Source organism: Amborella trichopoda, chromosome 11 (genome assembly GCF_054954075.1).
Source record: "Amborella trichopoda isolate Santa Cruz 75 chromosome 11, AtrichopodaSantaCruz75HAP2 v2.0, whole genome shotgun sequence".
Classification (NCBI taxonomy): domain Eukaryota; kingdom Viridiplantae; phylum Streptophyta; class Magnoliopsida; order Amborellales; family Amborellaceae; genus Amborella; species Amborella trichopoda.
Genome location: NC_142346.1, coordinates 44,438,778 through 44,461,875, shown reverse-complemented (window position 1 = coordinate 44,461,875; position 23,098 = coordinate 44,438,778). Strand labels below are relative to the sequence as shown.

General features: G+C 32.2%; 1 long non-coding RNA gene across 1 annotated transcript; it reads left to right on the top strand.

Moving 5' to 3' along the window:
* Nucleotides 1-14,824: 14,824 nt before the first annotated feature.
* LOC148779941 (uncharacterized) lies at nucleotides 14,825-16,996 on the top strand. The gene is made up of 2 exons (XR_016043571.1): nucleotides 14,825-14,889; nucleotides 16,368-16,996. It is a non-coding gene; the product is annotated as an uncharacterized LOC148779941 (long non-coding RNA).
* Nucleotides 16,997-23,098: the final 6,102 nt, after the last annotated feature.

Here is a 23,098-nt window from a genome sequence, read left to right as displayed (position 1 = left end):
GGGCGCTCATTTTAACCATATCTATGATGCAAATTCAATTTTTGTTTTTTTGGAAATTGACTATTGGAATGAAGAGAGGGTATGTGCAATTTTTGGGGTGATACAAATGCTACAAACATGGTTTCTTAAAAATGTGGTTGTATTATATTACTATACAACTGTTACATGAAATCATTCCCCTTGTTTTTATTTTATGCATCTATATTTTTTACTTTAATATGCAAATAACTATCTCATTAACATACAATTTAAATTTAAGTATATAAGGCATATGAACTTGTCAAACTTTTATGTGCTTTTGACTCTTAATTTGGGAATCACATGCTTTTAATATGATCGGTTTTGGAATAACATATTTTTGTTGTGATAAGTTATTATTATTATTATTATTTATTTTCTATAAGCCTTTCAGTCATTTATTTATATAACTTCCAGCTAATTTGCGAGCTAACATTTGATCAAAAGTTGAAGATGAGTTTGTTTAGCGAACTAAAAAGTTTATGATTACAATGTATAATAGAATATGGAATATGTTAGGACATTGGAGGAGACTAAAGAGGTATATTGATTTTAAGTGATTTTTTTATGACTTTATATACAACCTTATTAATTAATTATGTGCACTGCATATGCTCCTGCTAGTTTCAATAATACATGTACATATTTAACATAATATTTAAATATATTTAAGTATATATATTTTTTGATTTTTGGCTCGGATCCAGTCTCATAAATTTTTGTGGGCATTGCCACCTTAGCAATAGCAACAAATCACACAAAAAGGGTATAAAATTATGGGTGCGGTTTGTCTAAGGTTGTAACCTTAAACAATCCAATTAAGGTGCACCTCCAAAATTTATCATAATTTTGTTGTAAATTTTTTTTAGAAATATCTTAAAAACTATTTTCATATCTAATTAGAAAATTTTAAACTCCAAAAAATGGTTAAAATCAAGTAGATCTATAAACATATGAAAATCTTGAAAATAAACGGTGTAGATAATGTGTTGCAAGATGCACTATTTTTCGGACTCAAAAAGTTTTTTTTTTTAATATTCATAGATCTCGATGTCGAGATGATCAATTAGACTTTTTTTCAACATTAAAACAGCCTTTCCGATAGATTTTTGAGATGCATAGCTGATTCTACATTTTAAAGTTGCAACCTTATATAAACTTTTTCCTAAAATTATTGAAGTGTCAATTAGTCAAATGTTGAAAAACTATTTAATTTTTGTGTATAGATAACATTATTTTATTTTATTTATTAGCTACAAAAAACATTTTCCTTTTTTTCTAATGTGGTGCACAGCCAGCGGATATAGTAATAATAATTTTCTCCATTCCTCAATTTCACGTGAATACATATATTTATCTTGGATCAGAGATCACCTTGAGTGCCTTCGATATAGGACTAAACAAAGTGAAATCCATAATAAGACTGATAAAACTCCTATGTTTACGTATACTCGCATTGTTCGCTTTTCCTATTTACTTGATCTTCTGTTGGTCTCTTTTCACTCTTTTATTTGGTTTCGCCTAATAGTTTCAACGAACAATTAAATAACAAAAAAAAGTGTTCACTAATACCGGAAATGAGGAACCACAAGCAAGAGGCTACACCGCACAAAAAGGAAAACGGCAACACAACTTTCGATTTTGATCCAGATTTTTTGAATCTAATTGGGTCTCGATCTGATCCAGATCCGAATCCCATATATACTTTTTAGATATGGATTCATATCCAAATTTTTGAATCGAAATCTTAATCCCATGTATACTTTTCAGATCCAAATCCGGATTCTGATAGATCTAGACTTGATCCAATTGTGACTAGGATTCCTAAATAATTTGAAATTCTCAACCACACACATGCTTTAAATTCTTTTCTAGACTAGGATTCCTAATTAATTTGAATTTCCAAGTGATTTAAATCCCTTTCTCTTACCAAATTTGACTATGGAATCCATCATAAATATGTTTCTTGATGAATGTTTATTTAGGTGGAATTTTACCTCTTAATCTCAATTCCTTAATTTTCGATATTATATTGATCAGTCTTTTAGATATTTCTTTTGTATTTCTATTTTTGTCTTTCCCCTATCTATGTCTCTCTTAATCTTTTCTGAATCTCTCTATCGGCCGAGCAACTCGGGCTTGGGTCTGAGGCCGAGTAGGGATGAATTCCATGGCAACATGTCGAGATACCAAAAAAAATATGATTAAAATATAAAATAGTTCTTAAAAAAAAAATAGCACTTTCTTTTTGGATGATTCTAAGGGGTTTTAGTATGATTTGGGAAATTTTATTATGACATGTTCCAATCTTTTATTTTTTCGATTTTCTTGATTTTTCTGAAATATTCATTGTATAAATCAAATTTTAAAAAATCAAAAGTAAGTAATAGAAATAATTGAAAAAATAGAAAAAGAAGAGAAAATACATAAAAGATGAAATATTTAAAAATTATACTATCTTTTAACAAAATTTTACCTTTTATTTATTTTTCAACAATTTTCATGGTGGACATGACTCGATGGACACAATCAAGTTATCTCCTCAACTACCCTTGGCTAAGGCAAACTTGAAAACATTAGATGAGTACTACGAGACCCCAAAAGTTTTGTGCCTTATTTATTTATTTTTTATATTTTTTGAGCCAGCTGAAATTGGTTAGAATGGTAAAATCATTAATAAAAATGATACCATGGTCTAGTGATGGGAGATTTTTCTTTTCCATTTTTTTCTTGACGGTGCTTACAACTTTCTTAGAGATAAATTTGGACACAACCTTGCAATAATTTGTTGGGTAGAAAGATTTGTAATATGTACATTAAGAGAAGTCATATTACGAGGGACATCAATATTTAGGGATAGATAGGATAATATAAATCATGTTGTTACTATCGAAATCCTAACCGATATTATTTTAGTTATCTAAAGAGTACTTTTTTTTTTTTTTTCATCGCAGCAAGCTCTCTCTCTCTTTAAAATCTCTCTGAGAATTCTGTCGTAAACTTTACTTTTCCATGAATGACGAAGTGTCCAAAGTATTGATATGGAGTACTGTAGAAAGTATTGATGGCAAAGTATTGATGGCTGATTGTCAATCGGAGAAGTGGCGCTTGGCGGTTTACGCAAAACCATGGGCTTGTGATCTCTCTCTGGGGGTTTACGCAAAACCATGGGCTAGTGATCTCTCTCTAGCCTAGGCAAAGAAATGGTGCTTGGGGGTTTACGCAAAACCATGGGCTCGTGATCTCTGTCTAACCTAGGTTAATAATAGCCGTGAAAGTTTTTGTTGTTTATGCAGTTGTAGAAACCTAGACAAGTTTTTGTACAGTTTTTTTTAAAGAGGATCCAGATCCTATTATTGTTGAGAGGTATACTTGAGTTACTCTTCGAAATGATTTCCTAATAATTGAGCCTAAACTTTTACATTTTCTCTTTTTATTCTTGATAAACATATGCATGTATGTCTCTTCCTTCTTGATAAACATCTGTATGTCTATTTGAAATGCTATTTTTTTTGTTCCATAGACAAACATCTGTATGTCTATTTGAAATGCTATTTTTCTTACTCCATAGACATGGAGCTAGAGTTGAGGTGAAATCTTAGAAGCCGATCATTGTGTCCAGATATTACATTTCAGCTGTCATCATAAATGAAAGTTTTATTTGATGTTTCGCTTTTCATGTTTTTTTTTAGGTTAGGCACTCTAGGAATTTGTTTTGCACAACCCTCTTTAAATCGATATGATTTACCAGTTCTATAGCAATTTCATTTCAATTATTCTTAAATAATTCATCTAATTAATTTTCATAAATTCCAACAACATACAATCATTTCCAAAAGAGAAAAAGGGTGAGAGAGCGATCATTTTAATTATGGGATTCTCTACTAAGAAACCATTTATCTTTAAAAAAATTTATATAATGCTGCAACCTTAAAATGTAGAAGTAAAGATGCACTTAAAAAATCTATCAGAATGATTGTTTTAATGTTGAAAAACCCTCTAATTAATCATCTCCACATCGAGATGAATGAATATAAAAAAAAAATAATTTTGAGTTCCAAAAATAGTGCATCTTACAACACATTAGCTAGACCATCAATTTTCAAGATTTTCATACGTTTGTATATTTAATTGATTTTAACCATTCTTGTAGTTTAAAATTTTATAATTAAATATGAAAATAGATTTTTAGATAGATAATCCGAAGAATTCCTTACACCAAAATTATATATTACGATGCAATTTAGGGGCGCGCTTTAATTGGATTGTTTAATGTTACAACCTTATGGAAACCACACCTTTTATCTTTTGTACAAGGAGGTCATCATCATTCATGTTCCTTCAATTTCAAAATGGGTGATTGTAAGAGTATCATTGAATTAGAGGTGGTGAATGCGTCATGTCGGGTCTGGGTCAGGACTCAAAAAAAATTTATGGGACTTAGACCTGAACCCGATTGGACCCGATCCAAAAAAAAAAAAAAAAAAAAAAAAATTAAATATTATGTTAAATATATGCATGTATTATTTAAAGGATTGTATACAATGAGACAATTTACATTTGATACAAGGATGTTATAATTACTTACAACCATCCGATGTGAAATATGTTAGCTTGGGTGTATTACAAAGTTCGAGAAAAATTCTTTTGAAGTTTGATCTTGGTTAATGGAATAAATACAACCATCTAATTTCACATCTAATGGTCAAGATTAATTGTGACCACTTTGTACTAAAAATAAATGGTCTCATTGCATATTTTTTTCATTATTGTACTAAAGATAAATGATCTCATTGTATACTTTTTCATTATTTAAATATTAGATATATAAAATAAAATTTAAGTAATATTTATATAAATATTACTTAAATTTTATTAGATATTATTAAAATATTCTACAATAAATATTATTTAAATAATAACACTATTCAGGTCGGGTCTGGGTTGGGACCACATGGACCTGGACTCGACCTGTTGGGTCCAATATTTGGACCCATACCTGGACCTGGGTCGGGTCCCGGTCCATTGCCATCCCTATATTGAATAGACAAAAAGTCCAAAAAAAAAAAAAATCTCAAACTTTGTGACTCACTCCAAGCCATCCAATTTGACATCTAATGAGTGGAGATGATTGTGACCTCCATGTACATTGTACAAAGATGTAGAAAATCCCCTTAATTATTTATCCTACATAAAGGAAGTTGTCATGAAAATTTGATAGTCAAAACATATAACAATGGTTAGATCTTCAGAAAACAATTGTTTCATACGAGCTGAACCTCATTTGTAAAATATGCGGTCCAAAGGTATATACGTGATTCATCTAAAAACAATTGCAACTAACGGTCCAAATGTTTCTTACTATAATTGTTATTTTTAATTTTTAAAATTTATTTATTTATCCACATTCATGATCTCCAATGTTAAAGAGTATATATTCTCTAAAAATCAGGATCGAATTCTATTTCAAAAATAAATTTATTAAAGCGCCCGCATTTCTACATGTGTAGGCATGGCCGCATGCTAACCACGTCTTGTGACAACTTTAACATCGCTTTTCATATTTAATTATAAAATTTAAAGCTTCAAAAATAGTGTAGATAAAGCAGATCTATGAAAACTTGAAAATTAACGGTCATAAAATGCGTTACAAGATGCACTATTTTCAAAAGTTGAAATCCATTTTTTTCTCATGTCCATGCATCTTCATATCGAGATGATCAATTTGAGGATATTTGGGCATCAAAACAACCTCTATTAATAAAAATTTTGAGGTAGGCTCTGATTTGATTGTTTAAAGCCTCGGCTCTATACAAACTTTTTCCTCTTTATATTAGTTTATTGAGAGAGATTTTGGGGGGATTATGTAAAGATAAAGAATGTTGGAGCGGCTTGGAGAGGATGAGAGGAGAGAGACGAAGGGTGAAGTAGGGGTGAGAATTGAATCGTTTCAGATCTGAAATTCGGATTTCAGACCCTAGTCGGATCCGGGTATGGACCTAAAATTTCTATCTAAAATCCGGATTTGGATCCAAAAGTTAGATCCAAATTGGAATTTGGATCGGATCCAGGTGCAGGTAGATCCGACCCAAATCCAGATCTGGATCCAATACAATTTTTTTAATAGTAAGTTTTTATTTTATATATGTAGTATATATATAATCCGGATCCGATGTATTGTCTTCGGATCCGGTCAGATTCAACCTCAATCCGACCCGTCCTCACCCCTAGGGTAAAGAGAGGGTTAAAGTTTGGGGAGAGAGAGTGAGGTGGTGTACCTTGCTTAGGGGGGAGAGTACGAGTGTAGCAGAGAATTTACTCGGTTTGGATCGGAAACCTGAATTTCACTCTATTTAGATCCGGGTATAGATTCAAGTATTGGATCAGATAGATCAGCTATGGATTGAAATCATATTTTGGATCGGATTCGGGTCTAGATGGATTCGATCTAGATCCAACCCAATTATTATAATATATATAAATATATATATAGTAGATCTATAAACACATAAAAATCTAGAAAATGGACTATTCAGATAATGTGTTGCAAGACACTTTTTCACATACTCGAATTTTTTTTCCTTTTTATATTCATACATATCGATGTCGAGATGATCAATTAGAGGATTTTCCAATATCTAAGCAACCTTTTATGATGGATTTCTTATGTACACCTTTAATTCTACATTTTAAGGTTGCAACCTTATATAATTTTTTTTTTTTCATATTTAAACGATACCTAGTTTAACTATGCAATTGGTTTCAGAAAATTGTTTCATGCGGGTTGGACTGCATTTCTACAATATGCGGTCCAGAGGTATAAAGCATACATCTTTAAAATGGATGCAAATAGGTGGTCCATTTTAAAACAAGTGTAACTACCAGCCCAAATGTTTTCCTACTATAATTAGTATTTATAGTTTTTTTTTTTTTTCATATTCATGATCTCCATGTTAAAGATTATATATTATTTAAAAATTAAAATCAAATTATATCTAAAATATATATTTATTGTCAGACCTGCATTTCTACAATATGCGGGCTGGCCGCATAGAAACCGTGTCCATTAGTTTCATATACGATTGTCATTTTAAACCAAAGTTAGGGTTAGCTTGAGCGCTACATTTTTTTTTACCCAAGGTTGAGGGAGTCCATGTAATTATTGCATGTGCTGCCAGTGGTCACCGTTGTTGGGTTTTTGATGGATTTTGATCCGCTTTTTCATTACTTCTATTCTAGCATGCATGAGGCGATAAAAAAGTCATTAAGTATTATTGGGACTTGTTTCTATTAGTTTTTTATTCGTTTTTTCATTAAAGGTTAAAATATCTACTATAATTTTTATAGAATTGAAGTCTCTTCTCATTTTACAACTTTTATAGAATTAGAGTCCTTTTTTATTTTCGTGTGGCAGGTGTCCACTTTTTAACTCTAGCTATTCATGACCACCCCTTAACTCTAGCTAAATAACATACCATAGAGACACTATCCTAGGTAACTCTAGCTAAATAATATACCATAGATACACTATCCTAGGTTCTTAGGGAAACATCATTTGTGAATATGTTTAAGACCCCATGTGCGTGCGACCTGCTCATCATTAACAAATTTTGGTGCTTAAGAATTAAAAATGGGATACTTTACCTTTTAGACACCGTATTTTTTTGGAATTGGTTAATCTTTACTGAATTCCTTAACTTAGGGACCACAACAACCTAATAAACCCTAGTTACTTTTTTAGATATAAAATCCAACCTTGTTCAATTCATAAAATAATCGTTCTAGTTAATCCCGAGTGTAATAAACATAAGAACCAACCCGGACATTGATCTGATACCTTGAAACCTCAAATCATCACCCAAAAGCCATATCCCTTTAGACCCCTTTAAAATAAACCAAATTGGGTTATTTTAAACCAGTATGAGAATTACATTGTTGGATCGCCATATATGTTTATTGTAATATACGGTCTGATGGACAACAATTTATACAAAATGAGTAACATATGGTGTTACACTGGTTCAACCTAAGCACTGAGACCTCACGAAACTTTCTAATATTTTGAAAGTTTTGGTGGTATACTGGGTCTTTGCGGTCGGTATTTTTAAGCAAATGCATTGATCCGATATTGCAAATATCATACTGTTAGTACTTCTGCGTAATATGCGCTTTTAAATATGAAGCAGATAATTTTTCCTCTTTGGTATGGGCAAGTGTCTCTATTTCTCTACGCATGGTATGTAGGCAATACTCTCAATCAATTTCGGGTGTTAAATATCATCCATTTCTATGCATCAAGTTGCACGGCATTTCCTACATTGGTACCCAGCCATTAAAAAGACAAAAATGTTTTAGAACAACTATTGCATGTGTGTTCAAGTATTTAATGAGTTACCTATTCAAATTTATGATCAGGTGTTTCTTTATAAGATTTTTAAAACCAATTCAATAGAAATGAGTAAAATAGTTTATCTTTTCGGGTATATTTTGATGAATTAATTTCATTTTTCTTTTTGATTTGTTTTTGATAAATAGTTGAGTTTATGCGGAAGTATTGGACCCTCGTCAAGCTCGTTAATAATCAGCAACAATGAAATTGAGTATCTCATAATGCTGATAAATAAAAGAGACGAGGTTGTCATGGGAAGAGATGAAACGATTGACTCTGTAAATAACCTCATAAAAGAAAGAGCAAAAGATGTTGTGAAAAAGAGAACCAGTGATATTGAAAATGTACGTCGTAGCTAAAATAGGGAGGATAGTAGTCACATTCACATGGTAGGCTTACAGCAATTCATATGTTTTAAATAAAGGAAAATTGTTTCATGCAGACTGCACTGCATAACTACATATGCGGTCTAAAAAATATAAAGCATCCATTTTAAAGATGGATGCTTCCATCTCAAAACTGTGCAGGTTCAAATATTTTCTCATTAAAATTATTTTTTTGAGTTTTTAAAATTTATTTATTTTTTCATATTCATGTTAGAGATTACATGTATTTAAAAATTAAGAGGCCCACGTTTCTACATATGCAGGCTCAGCTGCATACAAATCGGGTCCTTTAAATAAAGGTTAGAAGGAAGTGTTCAAATCATTTGATTTGAAAGCTTAGGAGAAAAAATTTGTTCTCGCACTCATATATATATATATATATAAAGAAAATAGAAAGATCATATTTTTTTCTCGCGTTTGAGATACACATCCCAAAGGAGCAAATAAAATGAAGCGTATATAAATCGAAAGTGAGGAAAAGCAACAAAATCGATTCTGTCGACAAGAAGCTTTATGTGTAATTTTGGTTTGGAGTCAGCTCCCTTATTATATTATTATGTAGTGTTTTAAAATTTGGCTTAGTAACTCTGCCACGGACCGAGGCAAGTTTTGGACGAGTTAGTTGTATACAATATTTTAAACATTGGGTACAATATCTCCGCAAATTCATAATAAATATATGATTTACTGTTATTGCTAATGAGTGAACTGTACTCCATCCAGAGTTCAAATCCCGCCAAACCGTTGGTGTTCAACGTTTGAACAAAAAAGAGTTAGTCGTACACAATATTTTCAAAACATTAAGTACAATATCTCCACAAATTCATAATAAATGTATGGTTTACTGTTATTGTTAATGAGTGAACCCTACTCCATCCAGGGTTCAAATCCCGCCAAAACGTTGAACAGAGTTCAAATCCCGCCAAAACGTTGGTGTTCAACGTTTGAACAAAAAAGAGTTAGTTGTACACAATATTTTTAAAACATTAGGTACAATATCTCCACAAATTCATAATAAATGTATGTTTTACTGTTATTGCTAATGAGTGAACTCTACTCCATCCAGAGTTCAAATCCCGCCAAAACGTTGTTGTTCAACGTTTGAACTTCTTATATTAAGGTAAGGCAAACTAAGTAGCACACCGTTTTTTATTTTGTCGATAAAAAATATACTTATATTATATATAACTATTATTTTTGTTCATTTTTTTTGTAAAAAATGATCCAGACTGGGGGCTAGTTACTCGGACTCGACCGAGTAATTCGCCTTGACCAGGTCCCGCGTATCTTGGCCAAATCGATTTTTTAACATTGTTACTATATGCAATTCTCGTCTTGATATTTTAGCTCCCTGTCGGGAGTTGAGGTCATGACCTCTTATACTCTAATATAAGGCAAACTAAAAGTAGCACACCATTTTTTATTTTGTCGATAAAAGAGGTACTTATATTATATATAACTATTACTTTTATTCATTTTCTTTAAAAAAAAATGATCTAGACTCGGGCAAGTTACTCGGACTCGACCGAGTAATTCTCCTTGACCAGGTCCCGAGTATCTTAGCCGAATCGATTTTTTAACATTTTTTAACACGTGGAAGAGGGGTCTTTAACTGCCCACTCTTCCACGAAAACAAACACACCCTCATTGTCATTCTAATGGTTTTCCAAAGAACCATTTGCTCATAGACTCTTGAGCAGATCTTTGATCAAGAGCATGGCCTTTCCAACTTCCTCTTTGTAACTATAGACATGTGTAGCATGAACAGCATGCGATGCCAGACGAGCTTGCAAAGCTTGGTGCATCATCTTAAGGCATCCATGTGACCAGACACTAGCCCTTTGCATGGTTTTGTAAAGTTGTTGTTACTTGCCTTGCTTTCAGAAATTTTGTATAGGATGGCAGTTCTTTTTGTGATTATTCATCCCCAAAATTTTTGTAAAATGACATGTAAATTAATTAGGGAAAGGTTTCTATACTTTCCCTACAGCATAGGAGAACTATCCTCCCCTTACCATCCATCCGTCCGATTTTGATCAAGAGAGTCTCTTACCGTTTGATCTTAGATCCAATGTATCAAAGTATTTTATTTTTATACAAATTGTATGAATATGAAATTTGGTACGTATCATCTTTTCATTGGGGTGCACCTATAAAGAATATTAAAAATAATTTTTTGATAAAATACAACGACCAAAATACCCCTTGAAACTTTTAAGGGTATTTTGGTCATTTTATTTTATTGGAAATATTTTTTTTATATTTTTCGCTAGTGCGAGTTTAATAGAGGATTGGACGTCCAAATTTTGGTGTCAAAATAGGCTAAAGAAATTTTTTTTTTTTTAAAAGTGTAGAGACGTGACATTGTGATTGGGGCAATCTTAGCCCTCCATTCAGAGTGGACGGTTGGATAAGGGGAAGTATATAAGTTTTATATTGCAAGGGAAGCAAAGAAAGCTTGCCCACTTAAAGAAAAGTTTATATACTTCCCCTATATCATAGGAGAACTATTCTCCTCCTACCATCCAGCCGTCCAATTTTAATCAAGAGAGCCACAATACATGTACAAACACAATTATCAAAAGAAAATAATTCATAATCTATATTTTTTTCTCTTAGCAAAAGAATGAATTGTGCACATTGTACAGCCATAGCTAAACGCCCCAAACTCCTTATCTGAACTTTGTAACGCCTTTCACTTTTTCTGATGTTGCTAGTGTTCCATTGCCAAGGGTTATATAAAAAACTTTCATGTAACATATTCTTAGTTTATTAATAAAATGGGTAGGGGCCCGATATCCGCACTAATTCACCCAAAAAAAAAAACTTCCATCCCAAACATCAAGCGTAGGCAGGACCATGATTTACGATATTTAGTGTAGTCATGAGTCAAAACTATGCTGGAAAATTCAATTTTAGTGCCAGATGCCTTGTGAGGGCTCACAAATCTATATTTTCTAAGTGATTTAGAGATGCAAAAATGGTACATATTGTGACATTTGAAATGGACGATTCAAAAAATGTCTTACATGAAATGGACGATTCAGAAAATGTCTTACAGCTTCGACAATCTTTTGGGATTGAAAATCCAATTTTTTTCCATATCCATGATCGACAAAGTCAAGACAAACAATCAGCTGTTAAGTTTCGTGGTGCCAGAACTACATTTTCTAGCAAGATTTAGGGTGACGCTTTTTAAAGCCAAAATCTTACAAAATGTTTTTCCATCTCTTATTAGCCTATCCCTCTTTTCCATGATAAATTTCGTTAGTGGTAAAATGATTGTTGTTACAGTTAAAATTTCCTTTCTTTCTTTCGTTTTCTTTTGGTTTTCTTAAATTTCGGTGTTTCTAGAAAAACCGCAATGCTATTTCCACTACAAGAGGCATTGGGTTTTGTCTAACCTAGGGGTGAGAATGGGTCGGATTGGGGTCGGATCCGAATAATATATGTCGGATTTGGGTCAAAATCAGATCCTAGATATTCAAATTCGGATCTTGATCTAAATAGTGTACATCGGATCCAGCTAGATCTAGATCTGGAATCGCATTTATTTTATTGACCAAGTTCAATGTTCAAAGTTCAAAAATATTTTTTCGAAACTTATGACACACCCAAGCTATCTGATTTCACATCAGATGGCTATAAGTAAATGTGACCTCTTATACCAAAAGTAAGTGGTCTTATTGTATACAATCCTATTCTAAAAATGATATGCAACATAAAGCAAGCATTAGTTGATCCCAAATTCAAAAGAACCTAACTTGCCATTCAAAAAAATAATGAAATGAGAAGAACCTAAAAAAAAATAAAATTAAAAAAAAGTTTAGAGACGTGACATTGTGATTGGGACAATCTTAACCCTCCATTCAGAGTAGACGGTTGGATAAGGGGAAACGTATAAGTTTTATGTTGTGGTATAAGTTTTATGTTGTAAGGGAATCATGGAAAGCTTGTCCATTTAAGGAAAGGTTTCTATACTTTCCCTACAGCATAGGAGAACTATCCTCCCCCTACCATCCAGCCGTCCAATTTTGATCAAGAGAGCCACAATACAAGTACAAACACCATTATCAAAAGAAAATAATTCATAATCTATATTTTTTTCTCATAGCAAACAAATGAATTGTGCGCATTGTACAGCCATAGCTAAACGCCCCAAACTCCTTATTTGAACTTTGTAACACCTTTTACTTTATCTGATGTTGCTAGTGTTCCATTGCCAAGGGTTGTATAAGAAACTTTCATATAACATATTCTTAGTTTATTAATAAAATCGGTAGGGGCCCGATATCCGTACTAGTTCACCCAAAAAAAGAAACTTTGATCCCAAACATCAAGCATAGGCAGGACCATGATTTACGATATTTAGTGTAGTCATGAGTCAAAACTATGCTGGAAAATGCAATTTTAGTGCCAAATGCCTTGTGAGGGCTCACAAATCTATATTTTCCAAGTGATTTGGAGATGCAAAAATGGTACATATTGTCACATTTGAAATGGACGATTCAAAAAATGTCTTACAGCTTGGACAATCTTTTTTGGGATTGAAAATCCAATTTTTTCCATATCCATGATTGACAAAGTCAAGACAAACAATCAACTGTTAAGCTTCGTGGTGGCAGAACTACATTTTCTAGCAAGATTTAGGGTGACGCTTTTTAAAGCCAAAATCTTACAAAATGTTTTTGCATCTCTTATTAGCCTATACCCCTTTTCATGATAAATTTCGTTAGTGATAAATTGAGTCTTGTTACAGTTAAAATTCCCTTTCTTTCTCTTTCTTCTGGTTTTCTTAAATTTCGGTGTTTCTAGGAAAAACCCCAATGCTATTTTCACTACAAGCGGCATTTTGTCCGATCCTTTTGTCTAACCTAGGGGTGAGAATGGGTCGGATCGGAGTCAGATCCGAATAATATACATCGGATCCGGGTCAAAATCAGATCCTAGATATTCAGATCTGGATCCGGATCTAAATAGTATACATCGGATCTAGATCCAAATCCAAATCTAGATCTGGAACCGCATTTATTTTATTGACCAAGTTCAATGTTCAAAGTTCAAAAATATTTTTCTCGAAATTTATGACACACCCAAGCTATCTGATTTCACATCGGATGACTATAAGTAAATGTGACCTCCTTATACCCACAGTAAGTGGTCTTATTGTATACAATCCTATTCTAAAAATGATATGCAACATACCTAACTTGCCATTCAAAAAAATAATGAAATGAGAAGAGCCTAACAAAGATAAGTTTTAATTACACACAAACACTAACCATTTTCTTCTTCTTTTTTTACTATGTTATGCTATTTTATTATCAATCACTAACCAATGTTGCCATCTCCCAAATCTCTAGAGCTGCCGAACTCTTCAAGCGAAAGTTGTCATTTGTCCCTTGCCCATCTACATCTACCTTCCGTCTGGCGTGTCACACATTGTGCACGTATTTAAATACTCGAGCTCTAGAGCTATTATTTATTACTGAAATTATAATTATTTTGATATTTTTCTAAATAATTATTATCAGTAACTATTTATTGTTAACTAGTTAAAACTCATCGCTTTAAATCTCACCTAAAATCTCTCACAATACATAGATTTACTCTTTCTAATTCTAAGATATCAAATAAATGAAATATCTCTCTCTATCCTAAAAAGATAGGACTGTAGAAAGATAGCCAAATTCCTCTACTTTAAGGTTACATGCCATACATTGTCTCTAAAAAAAGGGTCAGAATTTTACTGTTGCGACATATGTCCATCCCTAAAGTTAATATAAATATAATTTTAATGTAACAAATGAAATACCAAGAAAACAATAAATTAAAACTTTCATAACTCTTTTAATAATGTAGTGTGTTTTATTTTGTGAGGCTCATGCTACTGTGGAACTTAGATGCTTACAAGTGTGGATACCCTTTTAACATGACTTTCAACATGCTTATCCCACTACTATCAACATGATTCTCATTTTGATTGTTGTGTATAAAGCTCCACATTATCATGCACTAGTATTTTAAATATATGTCATATATGTCATATGTTTGAAATATTAAAGCTTTAAGGCATTAGAGTAGACCGAGCTAGGGGTAAGTATTTAATATGTCTTTTTTAGATGATTCTAGCAATATAAGTTATATATTTAGCAACTTTTCAATGCTTAATTTAATGTCTTAAAAAAGTGAAATTGAGATTAAACATGAATTATGTTTAAACATTATTGTGACTAATATGTGCCATCTTGTTTATCATTATGACCTTTGTAACTATCTCTCTTGTAATTATGTAATAGTAATAATATTATCCGCTTCCCATAAAGATAATCAACCTTTGTAACTATCTCTCTTGTAATTATGTAATAGTAATAATATTATCGGCTTATGAATATACAAAAATGAGTGGTAATCGTTTCCAATACCACTATACAAAGATAACTGTAATATTAAAGGTGTAGTTTACTTTAAACAATCCAATTAAGGCTCACCATCAAAGTTTATCATAATATATAATTTTGATGTAAAATATTCTTAGGATTATCTCAAAATCTATTTTCATATCAAATTATCAAATTTTAAACTGCAAAAATAGTTGAAATCAAGGAAATCTATAAACAGATGAAAATCTTGAAAATAGGCGGTCTAGATAATGTGTTGTAAGATGCACTATTTATGGGACTCAAAATATTTTTTTTTTTCATAATCATACACCTCGATGTCGAGATGATCAATTAGAGGGTTCTTTAACATTAAAACAATCTTTTCCGACGGAATTTTTAGGAGCATATATAGTTCTACATTTTAAGGTTGCAACCTTATATAAACTTTTTCTTAATATTAATAGTACTATCTACTTATAGCAAACGTCTCTAATACCATTATATAGACCCAAAGAAACAAAGGTTTTAATATAAACCAACGAAAACCAAGATAAAACCATTGTGAACATAGATAAAGAAATTATCAATAGCTTTTTTGAACATAAGAAACTATCAATAATTTAGACTACCAAAAGAAAAAGAAAAACAAATAACCATGGCCTAAAACGATTTAGAAAGAGAGAGAAGCTTGAAGCTCTCAAAATTTTTAGATAGCGAAACTATTTAAAAAATTATGTTTTAGAGAAAGGAACTATCTAAAATTTTTTAGAAAAAAACTATGTCAAATTTAATTTTTAGAGAGATAAGCTATTTCAAAATTTTTTAAAAGAAAAACTATATCAAAATTTCATGATCTCACTCAGTTTTCAAATATGTTTACCAAACATAGGAAAATGTATGTTTGACTAATATTCCTATAAATTATTTGTATATTTAAATACTTTCCTGCCAAACTTTCATGCATACTAAACTACCCCCAAAGAATAAAAAAACAATTGTAAAAGACAAAAACAATAAATAGGGATCTTGAAGACCCCCAAAAATAGACTTTTTAGGTACTTTACTCACCCTAATTTTTTTAGCATATTTTTTTCAAAAAATCAAGTTCTATAGCAAATACCTCAAATACAAAAAGTTCATTTTTTTTGACAAAAGTACTTATAATAAATTATTTTTGTATCCCAATAAAAGGAAAAACAGGACCGTGGTTGCATATTGTTGAACCTATCCATTATGCCGGACCAGAATTGTACACTTGCCGGGCCGCGTATTCCCGACACAATTTTCAATTTTGTCAGACTGTAGCTCACAAATGCCGGATCGCTCATTAATCTAGAAACAAATGCCGGACCGCCTCTTCCAAACTTCAGACCACCATGATGAAGTGCCAAACCGTCATGGTGAAGTGCCGGATCATTCCAAATCAGTGACTTAAGCGCCGGACCAACTCTTCTAAACACCGGACCGCCATGGTGACATGCCAGACCGCCATGGTGACATGCCGGACCGCCATGGTTAATGTGTGAGGTAAGAGTAGGGTATTTTAGTTTTTTTTTTTTTTTTGAGTTAGGGATAATTACTAGTAAGCTTGATCTTGGGGAAAAAGTTGTTAAGAAAAGTTAGGTTGGCGTAAATTGCATAAAAAATTCATTTTTAGGGATTTTATGCAATTTTTCCAAGAATTAAAACATTTTATAATTATACTCAACAAATTTTAGCCACTAACGTATTCATATTTTTGTACATGAATCATTTTTTTTGTTATTAACTAACCTCAAGCAATTGAAAAAAAGATTAAAATAATGATGATAAAAAAAAAACCTTTGGTCCAGGTAAAACTATAACTCAAAAACTTAGTCTAACACATTGTCCTCTCTACAAATTGACTGACCTCTATCCCCTCTCGCTCTCTCTCTTCCCCTTTTACTGTCTCATTTCTTACCCGTGACCCTCTCTCTCTCCCCTCTCATTCTTGTCTGACCTAACCCAAAACATCACAGACCCATCCGAAACTCTCTCTACCAACGATTTCCTCCCCTTCCCCTCCTCGTAAAAATCTAAAACCCACAGCACACTACTTAAAGATTAGTCTCTTTGCAGACAATCCCATAAGTAAATGTGTCATGGAAATGCTTACATTCACCATGCTCACTTACCATATTAAGCCAGTAAACTAGTGTAGGATAAATCAGGCAGTTTAAATTATATCTCGACCAATTATATGAGAACTGGGCTTCAGCCAGTTTTGGTGAACCGGCCAAGTATTTTAAAAAAAATAATTTAAAACAAATATATATAATATGCCAAAAAATCAGGGATTTTCTTTGTAATGAAATTTTTAATATTGTTTTGGCCATTTATACTTCTTTTTACATTTTTCTATTGTTTGAAAATTTTTAAAAATACCCTTAAACACAAAATGTTACTTTAAAATCCATTTTTTTCATTAATTTTCAACGTCATTTAGATGTGCTTGGTTTAGTCATGTTTTAAATATACTTTTTATATTTTATTAGATTTTTTTTAAAAAAATATTTTTTTGACTGCTCGAGACTTGCCCAGTTTGGCCGATTGAACCGGCAGATTTACCGGTTAATATCAAGTAACCGCTTCAATCCCATGTCCAATTAACTGTTTCGGATCGATTTTTCCTACAGTGCTATAAACATTGAACTCTTAAGATATGAAGATTTACCTTCCAGCAATTACATGGGTAGAAAGCAAAGAACAAAAACGAAAAAATCCAATACGATGCAAATTCAATTCATCCCTGAATAACAGAAAGCAAAGAACCAAAACTAAGAAATCCAATATGAAGCAAATTCAATTCATCCCTGAAAAACGTAATGCAGAACATAGCTTTTATGCGAGAACTTTTTTTTTTGGTTCTTAGGGTAGTTTTGTGAGGAAGGAGTCTCATACATGTGGTAAGAATGGAACTAGAAGTCACATTGTCGCACTCTGCCGTCCTGACCACCTAGCCTTTCACCCATAAGCTCGACGTCATCCTATTTTTTTGAACGGCAAGGATTACAAGACCACCACTAACACATGTCCGTTGCGGTACCACAACAAATATAGCATGTCCATTGTAGGGATTTTTCATGCAGAAAAACATAGGATTCCGCCACGACTGTCGTAGAACTATTGCACATTTTCAGTATAAACTGCAACGGACATGCTCGTTGCCGGGCCAAACACTATTCAAATTCACCTATACGCGATTTTACGACTTTTTCAATATATATATATATATATATATATAATTTTTTTTTTAAAAAAAAGACACTAATCCAAAATCATTATCATTTTCATAAATACACACATGGCAATTATAGCTATATTTTGGGTTATATGCTTGTATTATATGTTTTACTCAAATAAAATACCCGTTACGCGGTTGTATTAGACAGCACACAGTGCTATTATTTGCTACCACCAATTTTGAAATGTTTATGCTGAAATTCTATTTTTGTATAGGTTGAGGGACTGGTAATGTCATGATTACGAAAACACTACATACATAATAGTTCAAACTTTCTCTTTTGAAATGAAAGGGAGCAAGACGGGAAATATTGTATCTGTACCATACAGTGCACATGTAACATCTTGTAAAAATTGAAAAGAGTCAAGTTTGCTTTATAACTAGGAATCAACGAGTACAAATAACAAACACATGTCAAAAAAAAAGTTTTTTTGAAAGAATCCAACATTTGAAATATAAAAACTGAACCAATGGAATGTTGACTTGCAGTTAAATTAACAAAAGAACGAAATTTAATGTTACATATCTTTTACAAACTTTCTTTGATGCATGTACAAAAACTGGCCAAGATTGCAAGGTTCTAATAGCACGTAGAGTGAGGTCAATAGTCGCTTGCTTATCCATTATAGAAGTAGCCCAAAAAGGAAGTTGAAGAGAGTTTGAAAATACTTGGCACGATACAGACCGAACACTCGTATATATTCAATGACAAATGCAAAAGATTACCATCTCCTGCATATTCAATCACAAAGACAGATTAGTGTACTTGATGAAAAGAACCCTACTTCATATACTATCGCACATGTATTTTTCGTTAACATCACCACCCGTATGTGAATAGGGTCGGTTGATAAAATACAATCAATCTGCTTTCACCATAAACAACTTCACCTAATTCGTGATTGTTTGTGTCATAAGCGAATAGCACGAATTTCTATCTCTAACTATTGTTCCAAAAAATGATGGCAGCCCAGCGCCTTAAAACCATAAAAGAAAAATAAGAGCAGAAAAGAAAAATTGCAAAAATTGCAGAGAGTAAATAATCTATAATCTATATTTCCATACAATAATACTACCGTACAAGCATACGCACAAGAGTAGATAGCAGAAAATATACAGTTTAAGACTCAACACCAAAAATCAAGCATCTTTAGTCATCATCATCATAAAGAGTAGAGTAAGCTTCATCATATACATTGGATCTGAGGCTATCATCATCAGAGTCATTTCCCTCTTCAACATGACATCCGTCCTCCTTTGTTTCTTTTGAATCTACCTTTTCCTCCTCATCTTCTACCCCTTTTTACACTGTGCAAATGAGGCTCTAAGATTCATAGCTGCTCTACCTAGTGTTTCTTCACACTTTTCTTGATTTTTGTGTTTTTTTAACTCAAATATTGTTTAATCTCCTCCCTACTAGCCACAAGAATATTTTTACACAGGATAACATCCCTTTTAACACCGACAAGGTGTTTCTTGAACGGGTAAATACCATAATTAGTATCATTCCACAATAATTATACCTGATACAATTTTTGTTATTCGGATTAGATAACCAAATTTCTAACCTGGATCACCACTTCTAAAAGAATATGGAGAAGATATTTCCATATAACGAGTTCCATTTTCTTTATTTTATAGTTTTACTAATTTCAACTATTGTCTAATCTCATCCCTAATAGATCTAGGAACCTTTTTACAAGAAGTAACATTCCTTACCAATTAGATGTTTCTTGAATCGGTTAATTGCCCATTAGTATCTTTTTTATAAAACTTACATCTTATACAATTTTTATCGTTTGGTTTCGGGTTATAATCATACTTCTAACTTGGATCTCCTCTTCTAGTAGAACAAAAAATAAACATATCTAAATGACAATGATTTTGTTCTTGTTTGTGTCTTACGGAACTCATATATTATTTAATCTCCTCTCTGAAAGCTTCAATAACATTTTTACGATGGGCAACATTCCCCTTAATCTCCACTCTGACAGCTTCTAACGGGTTTTGGTTTTAGTGAACTGGTAAGGTATTTTAAAAATTCAAAACATTTATATAAAATCCCAAAAAAGAAGATATTTTACTTGTAATACATTTTTTTCATTGTTTTCATCAGTTTGGAAAAGATTGAAAATTATTTTAGCAATTAATACTCATTTTCACATTTTTTTTCATCTGTTTTAAAATATTTCAAAAATACCCCTAGGCACAAATCGATTCTTTGAAATCCATTTTCCATTCATTTTCAACTTCATTTGGATGTTCTTTTTTCAACCATGCTTTAAATATATTTTTCATATTTTATTATAAGTTTTTTTTATTTTTTAACACTTTTTTTACCGCTCGGGACTTGCCCGGTCAAGTCAATTGAATCGGCCGATTTACTAGTTAGGCTAGTTGAGCCGGTTCTAGCCCCATATCTAGTTAACCATTCCAATTTAGTTTGAGAAACCCTATGAAAGTCACAAAAATCAGGTTTTTCTATAACTAAAATAGGCTCTAATGGGTTTAGGTTTTAAATCAAACTAAAATCTCTATTAAACTTTTGTTTTTTTTTAAAAAAAATCTATTTTGTTTTTTTTTAAAAAAAATCTAAAAATAAGGGGTAGGCGCATGACATTTCGGCCCCCGGCCGGAGGAGGAGTGGGTGTCACCCAGTCGCCTAGGCGGCACCCAGTGCCCCTGGCGCCGAGGCAGCCGCCTAGACGGCTGCCCAGGAACTAGTACTAGTGCGCCTATTTTGGCGTCGTAGGTCTGGGCATAGTAGCCATACGCCTATTTTGGCTATTACCATCTATTTTGGCGGCCAGCCTGGGTATGGGCATACGCCTAATTTGTCCATGTACATAATGTTGATATTGTCCCATGGAACTTAGGTTACATAGTAAAATCACTTATATCCACCGCCTAGGCAACTTTCATAACATCTAGTAGAACTAAGCCAACACGATAGTAAAATCATCTGTTAGAACTAAGCCCACATGATAGTAAAATGAAACTGGAGAGTCGAATCCAGACCATCAGCCTCGAATATGAGCTTATCCATACTTATAGACATTACATAGGTTTTCTTTAAAGTGGGGCTTTAGATTTTCTTGAAAGTGGGGCTCTCTCCATATTTTTTTTCTTAGTATAAGTTAAGTGGTTGAGATGAGAATATGCAGAGTATAATGTTTGCTGATTTGGAATCGTTTTGTTGATTTGGAATTTTTTGAAGCGTTCTTCCCTTCTTTCTTAAGTTTCTCTTTTGTAAAAGATTCACGTATGAGTAACTTGGGCTTATTACTCTCTTTTCTATAACAAAATTTTCGTTAAACACTTACCCCTCAATCTACACCAATACTATTTTAGAGTTAAGAAAATAAATATAACAAATGTTTTGTTAAATACCTACCCTCAATCTACTCCAACGCTATTTTGGCCGCTGGAGTTGGTGCAAAGATGGGCCGTTTTTTGGAACAATGTGTATAAATCAGTGTTTAAAAAAACGCCGAGTCGAACCCGGTTCGACTCGGGAATCGCAATGGACGGATCGAATCGACGAAAAAAAAGGGAATCGTCCGGTTCTAGAGAGAACCGGACGATTTTGTACAGTGACTCGAGTGATTCACTGTACGGAATCGGCGAGTCCATACAGTGAATCGGCGAGTCTTGTACGGAATTTTTTTTTTTTTTTGCTTGTAATCCATGATAGATTTTTTTGTAATACTTGATCGATTTTTTTGTAATCCATGATCGAATTGTTTTTTTTTTTTTTTTTAATCCATGATTGAATTTTTTGTTTTTTTTTTTTTTTTTTTGTAACCCATGATAGAATTTCTTGTAATCCATGATCGAATTTTTTGTTTTTTTGTTTTTGTTTTGTAACCCATGATAGAATTTTTTGTAATCCATGATCGAATGTTCTGTAATACATGATCGAAATGTTTGTTTTTTTTTTGTAATCCATGATCGAAATGTTTGTTTTTTTTTTTGTAATCCATGATCGAATTTTTTGTTTTTTGTTTTTTTTGTAACCCATGATAGAGTTTTTTGTAATCCATGATTGAATTTTTTGTAATCCATGATCGAATTGTTTTTTTCTTTTTTTGTAATCCACGATTGAATTTTTTGTTTGTCTTTTTTTGTAATCCATGATCGAATTTTATGTAATCCATGATCGAATTTTTTGTAATCCATGATTGAATTTTTTGAAAATTTGTGAATTTTTTTTTTAATCCATGATCGAATTTGTTTTTATAATCCATGATAGAATTTTTTGAAAATTTGTGATTTTTTTTTTTAATCCATGATGGAATTTTTTTTTGTAATCCATGGTAGAATTTTTTGAAAATTTGTGATTTTTTTTTTTTAATCCATGATCGATTTTTGAAAATTTGTTTTTTTTTTTTTAATCCATATTATTCAAAGAGAAAATGAGACAGATGATGATTCTGAGGCCACCCTATCCTAACCATATTATTCACATACGAGTCCCAACAGCAATAGTGTAGGGATGAGCACGACAGTGCAGGTGAGCATGAAGGATGGACAATCTTCGGGGATTTTAGATTGGGAACACAACAAAACACTAACACTCAAGGATTTGGGAATAGTCAAACGCCTGCTAATATCGATGATTCGTTTTTAGATCGAATCAATGAATTGTTAAACGAAT